Source organism: Caretta caretta, chromosome 12 (assembly GCF_965140235.1).
Source record: "Caretta caretta isolate rCarCar2 chromosome 12, rCarCar1.hap1, whole genome shotgun sequence".
Classification (NCBI taxonomy): Eukaryota; Metazoa; Chordata; order Testudines; family Cheloniidae; genus Caretta; species Caretta caretta.
The window spans coordinates 31,835,331-31,854,775 of record NC_134217.1 but is presented as its reverse complement, the minus strand read 5'-3'; the positions used below and the strand labels follow the sequence as shown (position 1 = coordinate 31,854,775).

At 41.6% G+C, this 19,445-nt stretch overlaps 1 protein-coding gene across 2 annotated transcripts in view; it reads left to right on the top strand.

The window, feature by feature from the left end:
• Positions 1-19,445, top strand: part of MAF (MAF bZIP transcription factor) — a 245,510-nt gene that overhangs the window by 98,183 nt on the left and 127,882 nt on the right. The window contains exon 3 of one of the 2 annotated variants that reach the window (XM_075118434.1): positions 12,675-12,796. The exons of the other annotated variant lie outside the window; for it this stretch is intronic. The gene's annotated coding sequence lies outside the window, so the exon portion shown is untranslated. Of the gene's footprint in view, positions 1-12,674; positions 12,797-19,445 lie in introns of those variants that run through there. 2 annotated transcript variants of the gene reach the window in all.

Sequence of the window (19,445 nt, the reverse complement as noted above, 5' to 3'; positions counted from 1 at the left end):
GGGAGGAAAGTGACAGGGGAGTTTACAAGGGAAACTAATAGGAAGGTGTGTGGCTTCTGGATGGAATTCCTCTCCATCCCACTATGCTAAATGCCAGCTGGGCTAGCAAGATGAGTCTTGACAGCAATGCAGGAGGTTTGAGTGACCAGGCACTGGATGGAAGCTGGGGAAGGTGGCCTAGAAGAAAGAATTAGCAGGAGTTAGAAGAACTCCAATGTATCCTCTCCCCTTCCTGTCCCTCACAGTAACAGTGATGATGTTCCCTTCAATCAGCACACAAACACAGCTTTGTGTGGCAGAGAACTTAGCGCTATGGTATAATGGGCAATGGGGCTAGAACAGCAGAGAAAAGAGCACTTTTAAAATGTATTTAAATTAAAGAATTGGTGTATAGGTGGAAATGAACTGAAAGTGTGGGAAGAAGAGTGGGGGACCAGGGAGATCCTGGTAGATCAAATGGAATTTTTTGCAAGAAATTGTCTGTTTTCATTGAAATTTTTCAAATTTTTGTCAAAAAAAGCAACACCCCAAAGTCCAAGAATTTTTCAGTTTCTGAAAACTTAAATTGTCTTTATTTCTTCAACAAAAACCTGAAAATTCCACAAGCAATAAATTTCCCAGCCAGCTCTGTCGCTGAATTTTGCTATTATGATTGTTTATTTTCATGTATATAATTGCATTACTTATGTTATACCTCCCTTGAATTATTTTTACCATCTATTACTTACACAGCAACATCAGTCTGCATGGCACTTTCCCCAAAAGGTAAAGATAATGCTGTGGACCTGGTTCAGCCTTGCTGGCCTGAGAGAAGTTGCAAAGAATGATGCAGTTAGGCCGCAATCCTGCAGACGTTTATGCACCTGCTTAACTTTACTGCCACGAGTAGTCCTGTCAGTCAGTGGGGCTACCTACAGTAATAAAGTTAAGCAGGTGCCAAAGTGTTTGCAGATCAGGGCATTAGGCCTGATTTAACCCCCAATGAAGTAAATGGAAAGACTCCAATACTTCAGTGAGGACTGGATCAGTCCTTTCCCTGAGCACTCCTTAGTAAAGCATTTTAACACGGCTGAGTTTACGTGCAGAATGACCTTGCACAATCATTAACTTTACCATTCTGAAACGGTGCATGTCTGCGACCAGCCTTGGCGCTGACTGACTGACTCACGGACAGACTTGATTCATTGCTATTCTGAACAATTTACCTCCCTCTGCCAGCCACCAGGTGGATCGTTACAACTTGGCATCACCAACTACAAATACCATATAATGTGCTAGCGAGACAAGATGGGTGAGGTAATTGCTTTTATTGGACCAACTTCTGTTGTTGATAGAGATAAGTTTTCGTGCTTACACCGGGGTCTGGGAAACATACTCAGTGCCACAGCTAAATACAAGGTGGAACAGATTGTTTAGCATAAGTAGTTAACACATATTTCAAGGGATCATACAGAGTGACACCCCCTCTTCTGGCCTTCAAACAACCCCCCAGCCTCTCCAAGCTCATCATCAGAAGCAAGCTGCCCACAGACCAGGACACATCAACTCAAAGCAGCATCAGACTCGGCTAGAAAAACAGATGCAAAAGCTGTAGACATATCTCCACTGTAACAATGATCAACACTGCCCACAACACACCTTTCAAGATCCATGGGTCGTACACATGGCTATCACACCCTTGCTGCCCAGGATGAAGTACACTTCATGCTATGTCTACACTGCAAAGTAAGCCCAGGGTTCAAACTCAGGCTCAAGCCTAACCCCCCTTCCAGCTACACACAAATCTCACTAGCCCTGGGCTTGGGCCCCAGAGGGGTGGAGGGTCTGAACCTGAGTCAAGCCAGGATGCAGTATTCAAGCCCTATTATGTCACAGTGTAGATGCAGCCCCACTGGATTCGAGTTCTGGGAGTCTGCCAAAAGTATTCCACAATCCCATGGGCTGATTTTCTTTGTCCTTTGGACAGTTAAGTTTGGTGTACAGTCAAGTTTTCCCACGCTATGTCACAAACAAAGGGCTAGAGAGACCTCATTTTTGGAGGGTGCTGGGAAGTCTGGGATATGGGTGGTTGAATTCAGGTCTGCATAATGCAGTGTAGATGCTGGAACCGCAGGTTGGGACTGGGGCCCAGGGCTCAACAATTCCTAACCTGGGGTTAGAAATGAATGTCAATGCTCAAGCCCTAGGTTACAGACCCAGGGTCTGCTAACTTGAGTTTACTAACCCTGGGCTTCCACTGTAGTGTAACATACTCTAAATGCCCCAATAACAAAAATGTGGGTGAAACAAGACAATCACTACATGCTCAAATGGATTCACACATTAAAATGATAAAAAACAAAAATACCATGTCATCTGTGGGCAAACCCTTTTCGCAAAATGATCACTTTATATCTCACCTCTCAGTCCTTGTCCTCAAAGAAAACCTGCACAACACTTTCAACAGATGAGCCTGGGAGCTTAAATTGATAACTTTGCTAGACACTAAACATCATGGACTGAATAGACACATTGGATTTATGGTTTATTACAACAATCTATAACTCACTAACAACTTCCTCTGCTCCCCCCCACCCCCCCAATGACTGGAGAGGTGTTAACAGGTCAGTTCACCTTGAACTGTCTTTTGAAATATGAGTTAACTCCTTATGCTAAAAAATCTGTTCTACCTTGTTTTTAGCTGCAACACCTGAAGAAGAGCTCTGTGTAATCTTGAAAGCTTGTCTCTTCCACTATTACCTTACCCACCTTCTCTCTAACATCCTGGGACCCAAACAGCTACAATAACACTGCGTACATATAATTTATAGTGCAAAAATAACCCACACAATTAGAAATCTTTCAGGGATCCCTCTGCGAAGTTGTTGGTGCTTCTGAACATGTGGGTATTCATTACCAACTCACAGGGGCACTGGTGTGTTCCCCAAATCCATCCCAGAAATAGTATCTCTGGGAGAAGATGCTTGAAGGAATGACACTACAGTGCCAGATAGGCATTTCTCAACTCTGCAGGGGACACCACTACACTTCAATTAGTACCTTAATTGAGCTATTTGCAGGGGAGCGCTCTAGGGAGCTGAACACCTATTTCTTGCAGTTTAACAACTACCAAGTCTAAACACTTAGTTTCTCCCTTAATTAGGAGCAAATATACAATATATCTCCACAGACTTCACTGCAGTGAATTGTACAATGGTCATTCCTATTGCAAGTAAGGGTAATTATAATAGAATTAAATTGTGTTATTAAATACACTAAATTCTACTTATCTGGTTTTTGTCTAAATGATTAAAAATCATATTCCTTTAATTGTTTTATTAAACTATGTGCATTTCTTTCAGCATATCTTACAGCAAAGGTTTCGGTGGGTTTTGAAAACCTATTATGGGTCCAATGTTCCATGTAGATATCGGTGCAATTCCTTTGATTTGCTTTCAGTAGGATTGGTCCTGATTTATGGGACGTAAAATACATCCAAGAAGTAGGGGTTTAAAAACCAGCAGGAAGGCAACAGTGGAAAGAGTTGGGCAAAATTTTGTGGTCTCCAAAAAAAATGGAGATTTGGGTGGACTGAAACTTGCTGAGAATTTGTGTTGAATTCACCAGATTTTTTCAGTTGAAAACCAATAATTTCAGAAAAAAATTTCATTTTGACATTTTCCAAATGAAATGTGTTGATTTTTTAATTCAAAATAACTTTTTGTTTCAAATTTCACTTGAATTTTATTTTTTAAAAAGGTAAAAAAAAAAACCAACCCTTAAAAATGGGGAAAAAAATGTTTAGTTTGACCCAAAACTTTGCCCCCTCCCAATTTTTCAGTTTGGTAGCAAACCAAAAAATCATTGATTTGCACAGCTCTACCAGTGGTATCCAGGAGGGTCCAGTCCTTTCTACACTCTTTGGTTGCATGTTGCAGGACCCAGATTCCCAGCGGCACATAGTGGTAGCAGTAGCAGCATCAGCATCTATAAATGTTTCTGTTTTGGTAGCAGCCAAAGACCCCATTCACGATTGGAGCACTATTGTGCTGTAGCTCATGAAAGCTTATGCTCAAATAAATTTGTTAGTCTCTAAGGTCCAACAAGTCCTCCTTTTCATTGTCCTGGGTGTTCTTGTTCCAATAGAGGCATTCAGTTTCTGAGCTGATGCCACAGGTAATGTGCCTATGTTGGAATCATTGGAGTTGCTTCTGAGTTTTTTATGGGATGGTGTCATAAATATAAAGGGAAGGGTAAACCCCTTTGAAATCCCTCCTGGCCAGGGGAAAGCTCCTCTCACCTGTAAAGGGTTAAGAAGCTAAAGGTAACCTTGCTGGCACCTGACGAAAATGACCAATGAGGAGACAAGATACTTTCAAAAGCTGGGAGGAGGGAGAGGAACAAAGGGTCTGTGTCTGTCTGTGTGCTGCTCTTGCCAGGGACAGAACAGGAATGGAGTCTTAGAACTTTTAGTAAGTAATCTAGCTAGGTATGTGTTAGATTATGATTTCTTTAAATGGCTGAGAAAAGAATTGTGCTGAATAGAATAACTATTTCTGTCTGTGTATCTTTTTTGTAACTTAAGGTTTTGCCTAGAGGGATTCTCTATGTTTTGAATCTAATTACCCTGTAAGGTATCTACTATCTTGATTTTACAGAGGGGATTTCTTTACTTCTGTTTACTCCTATTTCTATTAAAAGTCTTCTTGTAAGAAAACTGAATGCTTTTTCATTGTTCTCAGATCCAAGGGTTTGGGTCTGTGGTCACCTATGCAAATTGGTGAGGCTTTTTATCCAACATTTCCCAGGAAAGGGGGGGGGTGCAAGTGTTGGGAGGATTGCTCATTGTTCTTAAGATCCAAGGGTCTGGGTCTGTAGTCACCTAGGCAAATTGGTGAGGCTTTTTATCAAACCTTGTCCAGGAAGTGGGGTGCAAGGTTTTGGGAAGTATTTGGGGGGAAAGACGTTTCCAAACAGCTCTTCCCCAGTAACCAGTATTAGTTTGGTGGTGGTAGCGGCCAGTCCAAGGACAACGGGTGGAATATTTTGTACCTTGGGGAAGTTTTGACCTAAGCTGGTAAAGATAAGCTTAGGAGGTTTTCATGCAGGTCCCCACATCTGTACCCTAGTGTTCAGAGTGGGGGAGGAACCTTGACAGATGAGTTAACCTCCATAGATACTAGGTTGGTTTTTCTGTAGAGGGGAGGTGGGTTTCTCCATCCTAGAAGTTTATGCATTGTGTATGTTTGAGAATCAGCTCCCTGCAGGAGACATATATGTGACAGACTCTTTGTACTCCTAGCATCCATAGGCAATACTGGATGAATGCTTGACTCCACTGAACTCAAAGGCAAAACTCCCAAGGGGGCTCGGCTATGTTAAATTGTTTCTAAGGGTATGTCTACAGTGGAGTTGAAACGCATAATTTCCAGGAGAAATACCCGCATTAGCTCTGATCAAGCTAGCTTGCTAAAAATAGTAATGTAGCCATGGCGGCATGAGTAACGGGAATGGCTAGCTGTTCAAGTACACACCTAGTATCATGGACAGTTAGTGACTAGCCCCTCCTTCTGCTTGCACTGCTATGGTTACGCTTCTATTTTTACCACACTAGCTTGATCAGAGCTAATGTGGGTATGTCTGCTTGAGTTGGAAATTGCACCCCAAGCTCAAAGTGCAGACACTCCCTAAGTGTCAGAGTTAAATGCACACAAAAGCAAGGGGATTCAGAGTTAAAGCACTAGAAAGAGTAACATAGGAGACATATATAATCTCTCTCTCTCTCTCTCCCTCCCTCCCTAAAGATAAATGACCAAAAGGTAATTTTACAATGTACATTTTTTAGCCAGGCCAGTTTTTTATCATGAAAAATCTCAGTTCCTCATAATGAAGATTACAATATTCTCCAACTTCTCTGCGGGGCTATCTGCCAAATGTAACAAATGTGCGAGAGACTGGTGTCTGTCCTGACCTCGGTCCTGACATGGGTCAGCTATCAAAGATAAATACCACTGTCACAGGACAGGGGTCTCTTTAAAAAAACTGTAATGCAAATAAACCATAACACTAACAAAAATAACAACTAACCATGAACATAAACTGTCCATGAAACACACAAATGGAGACCCCTGGGATGGAGATTAGGCTGCATAAGCAAAACCTCTTGGCAAGTGAGAGCATCATATTATCACGGATTCACTGAAATGTAGAGTTGAAACGGGCCTTGAGAGGTCATTAGATCAAGCCCCCTGCTCTGACATAGGACCAAGGAAACCTAGGCCATCCCTGACAGGTGTTTGTCCGAGCTTTTTTTTTTTTTTTAACTTCCAATGACGGGAATTCCAAAACCTCCCTTGGAAGCCTGTTCCAGAACTTACCTATCCTTATAGTTAGAAAGTTTTTCCTAATATCTAACCTAAATTTCCCTTGCTGCTGATTAAGCCCACTACTCCTTGTCCGACCTTCAGTGGACATGGAGAAGAATCGAACACCATCATCTTTATAACAGCGCTTAACATATTTGAAGACTGTTATCAGGTCTCCCTCAGTCTTTTCTCAAGACAAAAAATCTGGGCATGTTTAAAACTTTCCTCATAGGACAGATTTTCTAAACCTTTTATCATTTTTGTTGCTCTCCTCTGGACTCTCTCCAGTTTGTCCACATCTTTCCTAAAGTGTGGTGCTCACAATTGGACATCAGACATATTGTCTCACGTGTCAGTAATTATCTCTGGACCTCAATGGCTTTCTGATCACGCGGCCATTTCTTCTCAGACCACTTTCTTCTGCAGTGGCCTGTTCAGCCACTGGTGCAAATATGCTACCTGGAACTTTGTTTTGCTGCTCCTGGTGCTTTTCATTGTCAGTGCCTGTGATATCCACATAAGAGTACTTTCAGTAGCATTCTGGATGTCCTCAAGAAACATAAATAAAACCGAGAATGACACTGGGTTTCTATCTCTGCTCCCTTACATTGTGTGAAGTCTGTTTCTCTCATTGAATTTGCTTTGACCTGCCTATACCATAAATAATTCTATCTCCAATTACTCCAGCTGTTAGTTATTCAAATTCACATAATTTAGCATTATTATGCCAGGCAGTAAAATAATGGTCAATGGTCTCCTCGGGCAACTGGTCTTGAAAAGAAAATACCCCCAAGAATGAGACATTTGTGCGTGGATCAGAATATGAGTAATATTTTTGAATGACTTGTCCAGCAGTTTGCATTCCTCTTCAGGCTTGTACTGGAAAGTATTGTACATCTCTGATCGCTCTGGGACTGCCACATTCAGCAATATGGAGTATTTCATCCTCTCTGGTTTACCATCACTACTAGGGCTGGTCACAAATTTTCCATCTAAATTGGATTTTTGGCTAAATTATTTTTTCACAGAAGTAGTCACAGAAAATGTTCATTTAGTGTCAAAAACAAAAACCTTAAAAATTAAAAGTTTTATGGTTTTTGGCTGAAAATTTGAGGAAAAGGCAAAATTTACTGCGAGCGGAGAGAAAGGAGGAATACCATTTTCTGAACATCTCTAGTTAATGCTAGTTCCTTCTAGATAAATTTGCACGTTCTCCTACCATCTGATCCACACCTCTACCAGATTGGGGGACTGAAATTACTTTATTTTCTAGATTCTGTGGGACACATGGGAGGGCTGCTAAGAGACTGGTAAGGTTTTACTTCCTGCCTTGAGTCACCTAACATGGGTTTAGGGTTACTAAAGATAAATACCCCTGTGCGATTGGGTTGTATACCCCACACAAACTCTGAATGGGTTAGTATGAGCCTGTGAGACCATTTTGGCTACCTGGCTGCATCTGGAGGATGGGTCCCAGATGGGAGACAAACTGGCTGGTTAGTTACAGAGAGGAAGTTTAGAGCAGAAAGGGGATGCTGAGAGAGAGCGTGGAACTCTGCAGTCACTCTCTGAGATAGTGAGTAGAAAGAACACAAGGTCAAGGCAGAAGCTCGGGAGAGAGATGGCCCAGGGATCCTCGCCTCAATAGAGAAGTTTGTCAGGAGGCCGGGAAGAGACAGAGCAGCCAGCAGAGTGGAGCCAGGTTTTAGTGGGAAGAAGCCATACCAAAAGTGCAGAATCCGGACCTCTAGGGAGACAGTCCTGGGAGGCGTTTAACTGAGGAACCATGTAAGGGTCCCTGGGTTGGAACCTAAAGGAATGGGTTCCCCTACCAGCCACTGGTGAGGTGGTGTGAGGTCAGAGAAGGGGACAAAGTTGATAGAGAGCCCCAAAAGAAGGGAGCGAGGACTGTTGGGGCCAACGGCCTTTTTTGTAAAGACATGTGGACTTGCGGGAGGGGACTAAATCATGACCTGGTTGGAGGGCTGAGTTATGGGAAGAGAGACCACCTGAGGGACTGTTGGCAAGGGATGCTGGAGAGGAGAGAGCCTGCTATGCCACACCCAGCCCTAAGGAGTTGCCCTTGCAGTGGATGCACATTTCACACCCTGACATAGGACGGGTGTCAGTGTATCCACTTACTCCAGAGGCTGTCATTGCACCACAAACAACAAATACAGGGCACACTGAGTTTCTTTGTAGGTGTGGCCATGCACCAGCTCCGCATACCTCTCCTCTCCTCTGCCTTCCTGCTCCATTCTTAGGGCTGTGTGGACACGCTCATTTAGAATTAAAGCAGCCTTAATTTGGTTGAGCTTAATTCACTTCCAAAGTGATCCTCAGGTCCTGCCCTCAGCACACACATGCAGCTCCAGTGATGTCAGTGGTAGCCCTGTCAGTGGACTGAGGGAATAGAATCCTCTGCCTGTGAGACTTAGTGAGCCAAGTGGATTCTAATGGTCACGCGGGATTTCTGATGGGCATGTTGACATAACTAGCACCTATATGTTTAAGGGGTGTTTAGTGCTTTATGTATGTTTCTGTGGGAAGACTGGCATTAGAGTGGCCCACTTTCCCATGAAAAGCATGGCACATCTGCACTGATTGGTCTCTGGGTTTTTGTTCCCCCCCACCCCCCCGTTGAAATAGAGGCTAAAATTGCCAATTTGCCTTTGCCGGGGAAAATGGTGTGCAGTTTTTGGTAGCATGTGCATGTGTACGTTACTTCTTTGAAAATAAGGCCCTAATATGTTAAGGTATGCCGGTCTGTGACAAGCTGAAATCTCAGCTGAAGAGCCTTGTCAGATCTGTTCTCTCATCCATGCCCTCCCTCCTTTCAAACACTGACCTTCCCCATCAGATAAGAAGCACAGATCTCGGCCCTGCGTTCCTCTGCAGTCTCAGCCCATTAAAAATTCATTGCCTAAAGTGAATCTCCTCTGTTACTGCTGAATTGTTATTTACCTTGGCCCGGATTTCCTCAGGTTCTGACAATTAAAGGGGGTACAAGGAGAGGGCTGAGTCATGGGATTAAGTTTTGTGTAATATCTCTCTTGTAGTAAGAGACGATCATGTAAAGCCATAATTTCCCAGCTGCGTACTGGTTCCCCTTCAGTGCTTCGTTAAATGTGGTGACTCAACAGAAAGGATGGAGACACAGGTTAACAAGTATCCCTCCTTTTGTGGGATTAGAGTCTTGCATAGCGATGCTCTTTCAAAGGCAGGAGATGTTGTCAAGCATCATTAGGAAGCCATTTTAAACAAGAGTCTTAAAGCACCCTTTCGGGTCAAATGAATTTATTAGAGAGAGGCAAGTGGAGTGGAGGCAAATACTGTACTTGTATAAGAGAGAAAGTCTAACAATTTACGTGGCCTTGATAAGGAAACAATTCCGAAAATTCATGGATGCTGTCCTGTTGCAGAGAACAAATGCATCTTGAAACTGAGTCTACTGCACTTAGATGTTGACCAGCTTCATGCTAATTCATTTCAACAAGTGTGAATGAGATGCAGGCAAGCTCTCTGTGTGCCCTGGTGATCCCGAAACCCCCACAAACTCCTGTGTAATTGACATTCACAAAGGCCTTAGCATCAGAGGAGGAAAACTATTTTTTAACTGGAGGTGCATGTTTTGTAGAGAGAGTCAGGGGAAGGGGAAAAAATAAGATTCAGTAAAGAGAAATGTTTCCATTAGTTTATTATATAACTTTTTAAAAAATTCCATAGCAATATGCAGTTTGAAAGGCTGTGGGAGAGACTTTAGACATCATTTGATCTGTTGGTATGGTACAGTTTAATTGAACAATAATCTTAGGTTTGATGGGGGGAGAGAAGTATCAAAGAGGAGTGGGCAAATAAAAGCTATTTGTTTGGAAGTAGGTAAGCAGCTTTATTACACACTTAGTATGATGGACTATGGCCTGTGTTTGGTTATTTGAATCAACAGCATAAATCTAAATGACCCAGTAGCTCAAATTTAAACTAGCTGTGTAGCTGACGGGAGAATAATGCCAGATACTGATCATTTAGACGACACCAGCTACACTCGTGGGGATTTTTTTTCTGCAGTTGTTTGGACACATGCAGAAAAATTCTGTTTTCCATGTATGGTCATTTGGACTAAGGGAACAATAGGCTCAGCAGACTAATACCAGCCTGGAGCAAGTAGAAAGGGATTCATGAACTTTGAATGCACACATACCTCTTCATATGAGGATTATATAGACTGAGGTTTGCAGTGGTATGTACCAGGAGGAGTTCAAGTGGTTGTTGTCATCTTTTGAGGGGTTTCTTTTGAGGCCGAATTCTGTCCTATATCCTTTAAGCCTCAGCTCACTAAGGTGGGACTGGAATTGCTAGGCTTTCCCCAGGGGTACGGGTCTCTGTCAAGACATGCTTGGACAGGATGAAGTTAATGTTGAGTGAACCTTATAGTTAGGTTAAGCCACTGAAAATGAATTGGAATAGGTTTCAGAGTAGCAGCCGTGTTAGTCTGTCTTTGCAAAAAGAAAAGGAGTACTTGTGGCACCTTAGAGACTAACCAATTTATTTGAGCATGAGCTTTCGTGAGCTACAGCTCACTTCATCGAATGCATTCAGTGGAAAATACTGATGCATGCAGTGGAAAATACTGAATGCATCCGATGAAGTGAGCTGTAGCTCACGAAAGCTTATGCTCAAATAAATTGGTTAGCCTCCAAGGTGCCACAAGTCCTCCTTTTCTGAATTGGAATAGGTACTCTATCTCAATGGAAGTTCAAGTGCAGCTATTCACTGCTGAGATTACATTCGTGTGTACAAACTGGCCACAGAGTGTGTATTGGATATGGTTCTGCTTTACTTTGCCGTCAATTATTCACATATATTAATTGTACTGCAAACAAAGCTGCAGATTTCCACCCTCCCTTCAGATGAATGTTGTAAGTGTGTTCATGTGGGTTCAAGGGAGAGAGAGTGGCAGCCTGCCAGTATTACATGCTGGTACAATATGTATATGTGGTGGTGGAGTTGTCTGTTAATATGATCTCCAGTTACCCTGAACACTTCCAGATCTTGGACCAAATTCTCCTGTTTCATCAGTGAAATTCCACAAGCACCCCCCTAACACCTTACTTTTCTCCACTTATACCTGCACTGTTTTACTTGGGATTGCTGGACAGTGGCCACAAATGACAAGGGTGCTCTTCTCTTGGGTTGGAATTGGATTTTTGCAAACTGGGCTGTGCATAACAGTTGGAGAGGAGACCTGAAGCAGTGTCTGGGTATAATTTAGGAACCATAAACAGAGGCAGCAAGGGGTCATGGTTTTCCATTCTCAGTTTACCTCCTGCAATGTCTCTGCTAACTGGTGCATACAGCTTGAACGCTTGTAAAAATTAGCAGAGAACACAAGTACCGGTGACAGAAAACTGCACTTTTCCAACAGCAGGTTCTGAATTCACAGTGTTCACTGAATCCACTTACACTTTAAAGAGACAGTCTGCTTTCTGTTCTTTCCACTGCTTAGTTTGGAAATGACTGCAGTTCTAATTAAAAGCAAATTGCTTAATCTTGTTGCGTCAGGCAAGGGAGGCTCTCTTCAGAGAGGATGCCTCCTGTGAAAGGACTGAAAATGCAGAATCCCTGCAGATGCAGCAGAGAGCCAAAGAGGAGAAATAAGTCAGTGTTGAGAGATCACTTGTCGCTAGATCAATTACACAGCTCAGTTGTATTCAGGCCAGCAGCTGTATCACAGTCTTGCCTTTGCCAGCAGGTATCAGAGCAGTGATAATGATATTTGTGTGACTTATTATATAATAATACAGATTTCCTTTGTGAAGTAGCTGTTCGACTTTGTGTCCATATCTGAGATGCATCCTGCACATAAATGAGACCAGGCAAGATCACTGATGGAATTCAGATTGCTGAAGAGGGGAAACATTGCAAAGAACAAGATGCATGTGTCTTGAGCTCAAATCTACTACGTGTAAATAAAATCCACTACATAGTAGCTGGGTTTATTCCTGGAAGTTACTATCCCTTTTGGAATAGGGCGGAACAATCTGTTTGCTCATGCATATATATCATATTGTTTGAAGTAGGTGCAGTGTTCCCTGAGAAGAGATGTCTCACTTATTTTTCTTCTGATCGTGTCAGTCTGTACTAATGATTTCAGATGACCTTTGCATAATAGAAAGGTACTTTTTCTTTTCTTTTCAAGTTTACATTTACATGCAAGGATGTGTAACAACATAGAGAATTGATTTCTTCCCCTGTATTATCTTTTGGTAACATGCATACCATCTTTGCTAGCTAACAAAGAAATCGGAAACCTCTCTCTTTTTGCTTCAGGATACCCATGTGACACCCTGTTCCTGTATTTACTCTAAAGCAGCTGGGCACTGATAGCAAATTAGCTGCAAGCTATGGAAGAGGCTGTTGTGTTTTGCCCCTACAAGATGCAAGAGAAGTGGACATACTGTAGTCTATTCATCTTCCCATGATTTTTATTAGGTTATAATATGTTAATTTCTTCAGCGTTTACCTAATCAAGGCAATTATGTATAATTAATGCAGCATGTTTTTCCAATGGCTGGTAGGAAAACAGTGGAAAATCAAGAATATTCAAACCACAGTGGAACTGATTGGGTGACTGGGGTGTGACTTTCCTGTAGTCTGGTAGAAGTCTGCATTTAAAAGTAAACCAACTTAAAATGATGCCGTTTGACAGCAATTAAGCAGGCATTACCGACAGATCAGGAAAGCTGCTATGAATGAGACAGTTAGATAAATGATGGTATGGTCTGTAACTTTGGTCCAAATTCTGCCATCCGATATGCACTCACATCTCCCATTGACATTGGCTCAGGAGCTGGTGAGTAAGTAGGTGCCTGATGTGTTCATTCCCCTCTATAATGTACCGTGTGTTTGTTTGAGCGAGAGAGAGAGACAGAGAGAGCGCTTCTGTGTCCTAGCAGCTGCTCCACAGAGATAAATTCCAAAATCAGAAGGTAGTTCAGTCTTCATGGCCTCTCTGCTGAGAATGCCCAGACTGCCAGGTAAATTCAAGCAAAATCAGGCTTCCCTGCTTGACCCCTTTTCCTGACTCTGTATGTGGAGTAAAAACCTTTTCAACAATTTGTTGATAGTAGACTGAACTGTCCAAGCCTGGTGTCAGGCTGTATGGTACTCTACCTACAATACAAATGCTTATCAGCATGTGTTCTGTTGTCTGCACCTCTTAGCAGAGGAAGTATTAGTTTTAATGGGCACAAGCCTATGAAATAATAAATAAGTCTTCATTTATTCGAGTGCTGCAGCATCCTAATGAATCTTAACAATGTTACCAACCACATAATGTGAACCAAATTAGGTTTTTTGCCAATTTCAGTACTCCTACTTAATAAACCTGAAGGCTTTCCTGTTTAAAATGTCTGTTTAGGAAGGCTGATGTCTAGATAATGTTAAAAATGTTTATAAAAGGGACGGGAGAAGACCAAAATGGGATTATATAGAAATTCCCCAAAATAATGACTCCCTGGTCATTACGTTGCATGTTATTTATGTTCCCTCATTATAATTCCATATTACACTCCCCTTTCTACATTTGAATTCCCACCTTTGGGGGGGTTGTATATACTGTATAATAAAACATACATATTTTTGAAAACCGAGTGTGTGACTCCCGCAGTTATATTTTTTTGGCGTCTTAAAAGAACTGTCAACAGAAACAATGAATTTGCTTTTTTCTTTCTCAACCAAATCCCTTTGAAACTGTAACTTTGGGACAGTAATGCATATGATCTTCAAACTTTCCAGAACTGTGTAGAAAATGATAGTCTGTAGCTATTTTTTGCATCACCGTGATAAGCCTTATTCCAAAAGGGGTGTATGTGCATATTTAGAGCTAATACAAAATAATGTCTATAGATAGGGAGAATCTATATGTCAGAATTTCATAACGTACTACAGAAATGGTACAAAGTACTACATCTTACATAAGTGATGCTACAGTGTTTTGGGTGATCACTGTAGTATTTTTAAATAAGGGAAATGCTAAAGCTGTGAAGTGCATATATTACATTACATGGTATCCATATAGGGAAGACTGGTTGTTCAGAAAGCATCAGAGTTATCATTTTACATAGTAACTGGAAGTGTATGAAGTGGGTTATATTTAAAATGTTCATTTTCCATCCCAATGTGTTTGCCTTTCCCATGGTATTTGTACCCTTATTTACATTGGGATGTTATGGTACTAAAGTGACTTGCTGAGGATGGTAAAAATGCCCAGTTTTTAATTGTGTCCATTGTATTTGTCAATCTAATGGCGAGTTCACTTATTACATGATCCAATGATTGGCAGCACTCATTTATAACATGGGGACTGTATACTTAAGATGGTAACTGGAGATTCATTAAGTTTCATAACATTGTAAGTGGGCATAAAAAAGAAGGCAGTATAATGCCTGTGAGTCATTGCTTTGGTGAGTTTCTGTATCATCCTATATCAGTTCTGCTAACTTTTCATTCACATGCCTTTGCATTTCCCAGGCTAGACAGAGCTAGAAGGGTGATACTGGTGAGATTGTTCTGATGGTATTTGTGCTCAAGTCTGAATAAGGAAACCCTGGAAACTCCAAGAACCTACCCTACCCTCTCATCCTTCTACTCTTTGCCCGTCTCTAGTAAAAGTAATAGAGTGAGAGGGAAAAGCCATCTGCCTTGCACCAAAAAAGCAGTACCACTTCAGGGCAAGTATAATATTAAATACTTTTGGCCAGATCCTCAGCTGATGTTAACTGGTATAGTTCTGTTGAAGTCAGTGTACCAGTTAACAGCAGCTGAGGAGCTGAACATTTATTTTTAATAAAGCTTAGTCCTGGGCAATGTTTTCCATTAAAGAATGAGAAGTAATTGCATGTATCTTTGTTAGAATTGGGCTACTGCTCACTGCACTCTCATTAAAAGGTTGAATTCACCCAAATTTATTGAGTTTCTTTGTGTTACGTTTCACAGCATACAAATAGAGAAGATAGATGAAAACATAAAATACTCTTGTTGGAAGACTGCAACGTAACCCTACTTTATTTCTTAGAATCCAGAACGATAATACACAAGAACCCAAACCAGAGAGAGAGACAAAGTAGCCTGCTCCCTATCAAACTGAGGCACAGCTCACCCTACCATAGTCTAGGCTGCCTGTTGCAGACTCTGATTACACGCTTCCCTACAAAGCCCCCTGCCTGCAAGCAGGACCAGGAAAACCTTTGAGAATTTAAAGTGATATATCACAATTTTAACAGTTAGCAATACGCCACACTTTGGCTCACTGCTGGCATATTTAGCGCTTTCTCCCAGACTTTTGATTTCAGGGTTTGATGCAGCCTTTTACACTGAGAGCTGTGTTGGAAGGATATATTTTCGTTTTGTTTTCTTCATGTGGGGAAGCTCACTTTTGTGGCATGATGGTCTTGCTTTCTGAGAGGTGATTGCTTTCACTTTGTTTTCACTCTCTCCCTCTATACTCCCTCCCTGATTTGCAAAGCGGGCTCTTATGGCTTTGTGCCACCTTCCTAAAACCCCCCCACAAAATTGTATGTAAAATAACTTACTTTGTTAGCCGTCCAAGAACTCTGATCCCCATCTATAAACTGTGCATCTGAATGATCAATCTTATTGATTTTTTTTCAAGTGCCTTTTGTCAAAATGATCACAAAGTGCCAGACTTCTTTCCAAACCTGCAGGTACATTATTGTACTAATAACATCCTTTTGGTAGTTCTACAGGCTGCCATTCTTTTTTCCTCTCTCTTTTTAATGGTGACATCTGGATTTTTCCAGGAAAAATACACAAACGTATTAGAACATCAGGGGAATGTGTCCTATCTTTCAAGCATGCCAATTTACTTGGGTACCCACAGGAGTGAATTTGGGTACGCTTCTTAAATAAATAACTGTTCATATGTCTAAAACTTCTAGGCTACAAGTGCAATTGGTATAAATTAGCAATGGCTTTAATGAAACTTCTTCCATTTACACCAGCTGAATAGCTGGCCTCTTATGCTTATGAACGACAACAGAAAGTAAAGTTTGAACTGGGCAATTGATTTAAGTGTTACATTAATAATGATGGATGGAATAGCTATGCTTTTAGCCATTTACCAATGTGATGCGCTGTTCTGGAGATGATGGGCTTGAGGTCTATTTCTACTTCATCTCCAGATTTGTTTGTTTGGGGTTTTTTTACTTCTAACTGGGGCCTCTTGCAGGAGAACCCTAGTGACCCAGCGATTTGGTGAGGGTAAGAATTTACAGTGGCTTTGTCAAAGAAAAGGGCTGAGCTCTGCCTTCCTTATGAGGATAATATCCAAGGTAACAAGCAAAATGTTTAAATGGAGGAAAATATCAGACTGGAGGGATATGGTTAGCGGCACAGAGGTGCTGAGTGTGTTAGAGCTGAGACATAGTAATCAATGGAGACAGTTATTTTCTGTCTGTGATACCCTGCTAATGTTGATGAGGCATTGTCCTGTGTTAATATCCAAACTACCTGTCAACGAAAACACCGATTACCAAAGCTGAACCAAAACTCTCAACAGATTTTAATTTCCTCTTGTTTATTGTTTTCACTAAATCTCCTTATTCACGCTGGTTCTAATGTAAGTGAAAGGTGAAGGATTATGACACTGAAAGCTGGAGCACTGTATCAAAGAAGCATTGAGCTAAGCTTTCTTCTGTCTTTAAATCTCACAAATGCTTAGGCAAGGCTATCTGGTTCCAACCTGGAGCCAAACTGCAGAAAACCTGAAGAGTCCTAACAGTGAATTGTGAGTTATTACACAAACCCTGCCAGTACACCTGAGCACCTGCAGGAACTACATTTGCCAGAGAACAAAAAGGGGGAGAAAATAATTCTGGGTTGCTTGGGGGATTTTTTTGGTCGCATTAGACTTGTGTATCTTCTGGAGAAACGCTGCTGACATTATGGAATCTAATTTAACAAATGGATATAATATAATTTTCATTAACATACCATTAAATATTTCTGACCAGCCCCTCTTCACTGAATAATTTGTTCCCTCTACTACCACACCCTATTTCCTTCATTAAATAACAAAAAAACCCCATAAATAAACTCCCCAGAAACAGCAGCCGCTAAGGAAAGTTGCAGTTCGTGTTTTCTCTGACAGATTCACTGTGGAGTAGGGTGACCAGATGTCCCAATTTTATAGGGACAGGCCTGATTTTTGGGTCTTTTCCTTATATAGGCACCTATTACCCCCCTACCCCCCGTCTCGATTTTTCACATTTGCTGTCTGGTCACGGTGCTGTGGAGGGATCTTGTTGTCATACACCTTCATACTATGCAGGAAAGGACCCTCTGTGTGTTTGTTCATGATATGAGAATATGAAAAATTGCTCATCATATATCATCTCCATAAATCTTACAGACAATAAGTCATAAAGCCTTGTGTCCTTACATCTGGTGGTAGCCTAGGGACAGCTTTGCCATATGTGAGCCATAACCTCTGGAAAAAAAATGTTATTTCAGTTGAAAAACTTCTGATACTGTTTACAGCGCCTGGCGTTGTGGTTGTGTTTTTCTTTTTTAACCTCTCCTTTATGATACATTGACAGTTATTGGTTTTTTTTATTGTAAGAATTCCCAATATGCTCAGTATAAAACATGATCATTTGCAAAGTTCTCCTTCTGTGCATCAGTCTTAACGGGATGATTAAATAGACCTAAAAGAAATCTCTCTTCAGGTATTAGATATTTTTGTTACCTTCCCCCACACGTGCGTATTTGCTTGAAAATAGGCAACTGGCCTAAGGTCTGGAAGTTATCTTCTGTCAATAAGAAAAGCCTGTGTGTTTTTTTTCTCCTCCACTGCTTTGCATATCTATCAAATTAAATTAAAGGAGACACAGGAAGGATTCATATTGTTTAATAATCATGCCAAGCTGTTGGACTGCTCTGCCCCTGAATGTATCTGAAGTGTTTCGGAAACAGCAAATGAAATGCAGGACAGGTTGCCACCCTGTGCAGTTATTTGCGTGACACTGTAGTGGTCTAGGCTGAGATTATTTTTTTGCCCCCTGTAACATGTCTCTGCCTTTATTGTTGCTCTTCTTCCTTCGTGACTCCGTCTGCGAAAAAAATTAATGTAAATATCATCCGGAGCTTTAAAATAATTCTCTGTGGGCTAACGATTTAACAGAGGAGCTCTGTGATTTACCATTTCAAAGTGTGACCATTTCCAGCCTGGAACATTGATTCTTTATCATAGAAACAAATGTTCTCCCTGCCTGTATAAAGCACTTTAACCACATCTGTATGTGGAGATCTTAAAGGGGCCCTCCTTTCCTATGTTGTTGCTAGTTGGCCATCACAAACAAAACATCCAGCAGCGTAGCGTGGGGAGGAGGGGAGAGAATGAAAACCATGGCAGGAAGATTTGGGATGGAGGTGGAGGGGTGCTCTGACCTTTCAGGAGGTCGGACAGACACTGGGCAGTGTGAAAAGCTGAGATAACAGGTCTGGTCAGACAGCAACAGAAAGGGGCTCTTTCAGGTAGTTCTGTTGCTTTCTCCCTTATCCTTCTGCCTCCCCTCTCAACCTCAAGAAGCAGTTTATCATGCTGTAGTGTCATTAGCACTCTCACAGCCTGATGCGTCTGACCATGCAGATGCGGACAAAATAACTTGTCAAAACAACCAGCATTGGACTGCAAACACAAGACTTGATCCTGCCATTCCTGAATTCAGTTGGAGTTTTGCTGGAATAAAGAATGGAGATTTTTGGCCCTAAGGCCGCAGCCAAAAAAACAAAACAAAACAAACAAACAAGTTCCTAATCTTGGTAAATCACAGAAATCCCCCTTCGCAGTGTGCAAAAGAGGAAAGGCAAAATTCTGCTTTTGCCTGTACAAGAGCTTTACTCCAATGTTCTGCTCTCCCTGCTTGCATGGCCCGGGAGGGGCTACAGAACAATGCTGGCACTGCTGTACAGATCTGACCTAATAAAAGCACATTGCTCCGAAGGTGACAGCATCAAAAACAAAGGAAGCCTTCCCTGATCAAACTGCTCCCATTTCTACAGAAGAGTGACAGAGAGAGA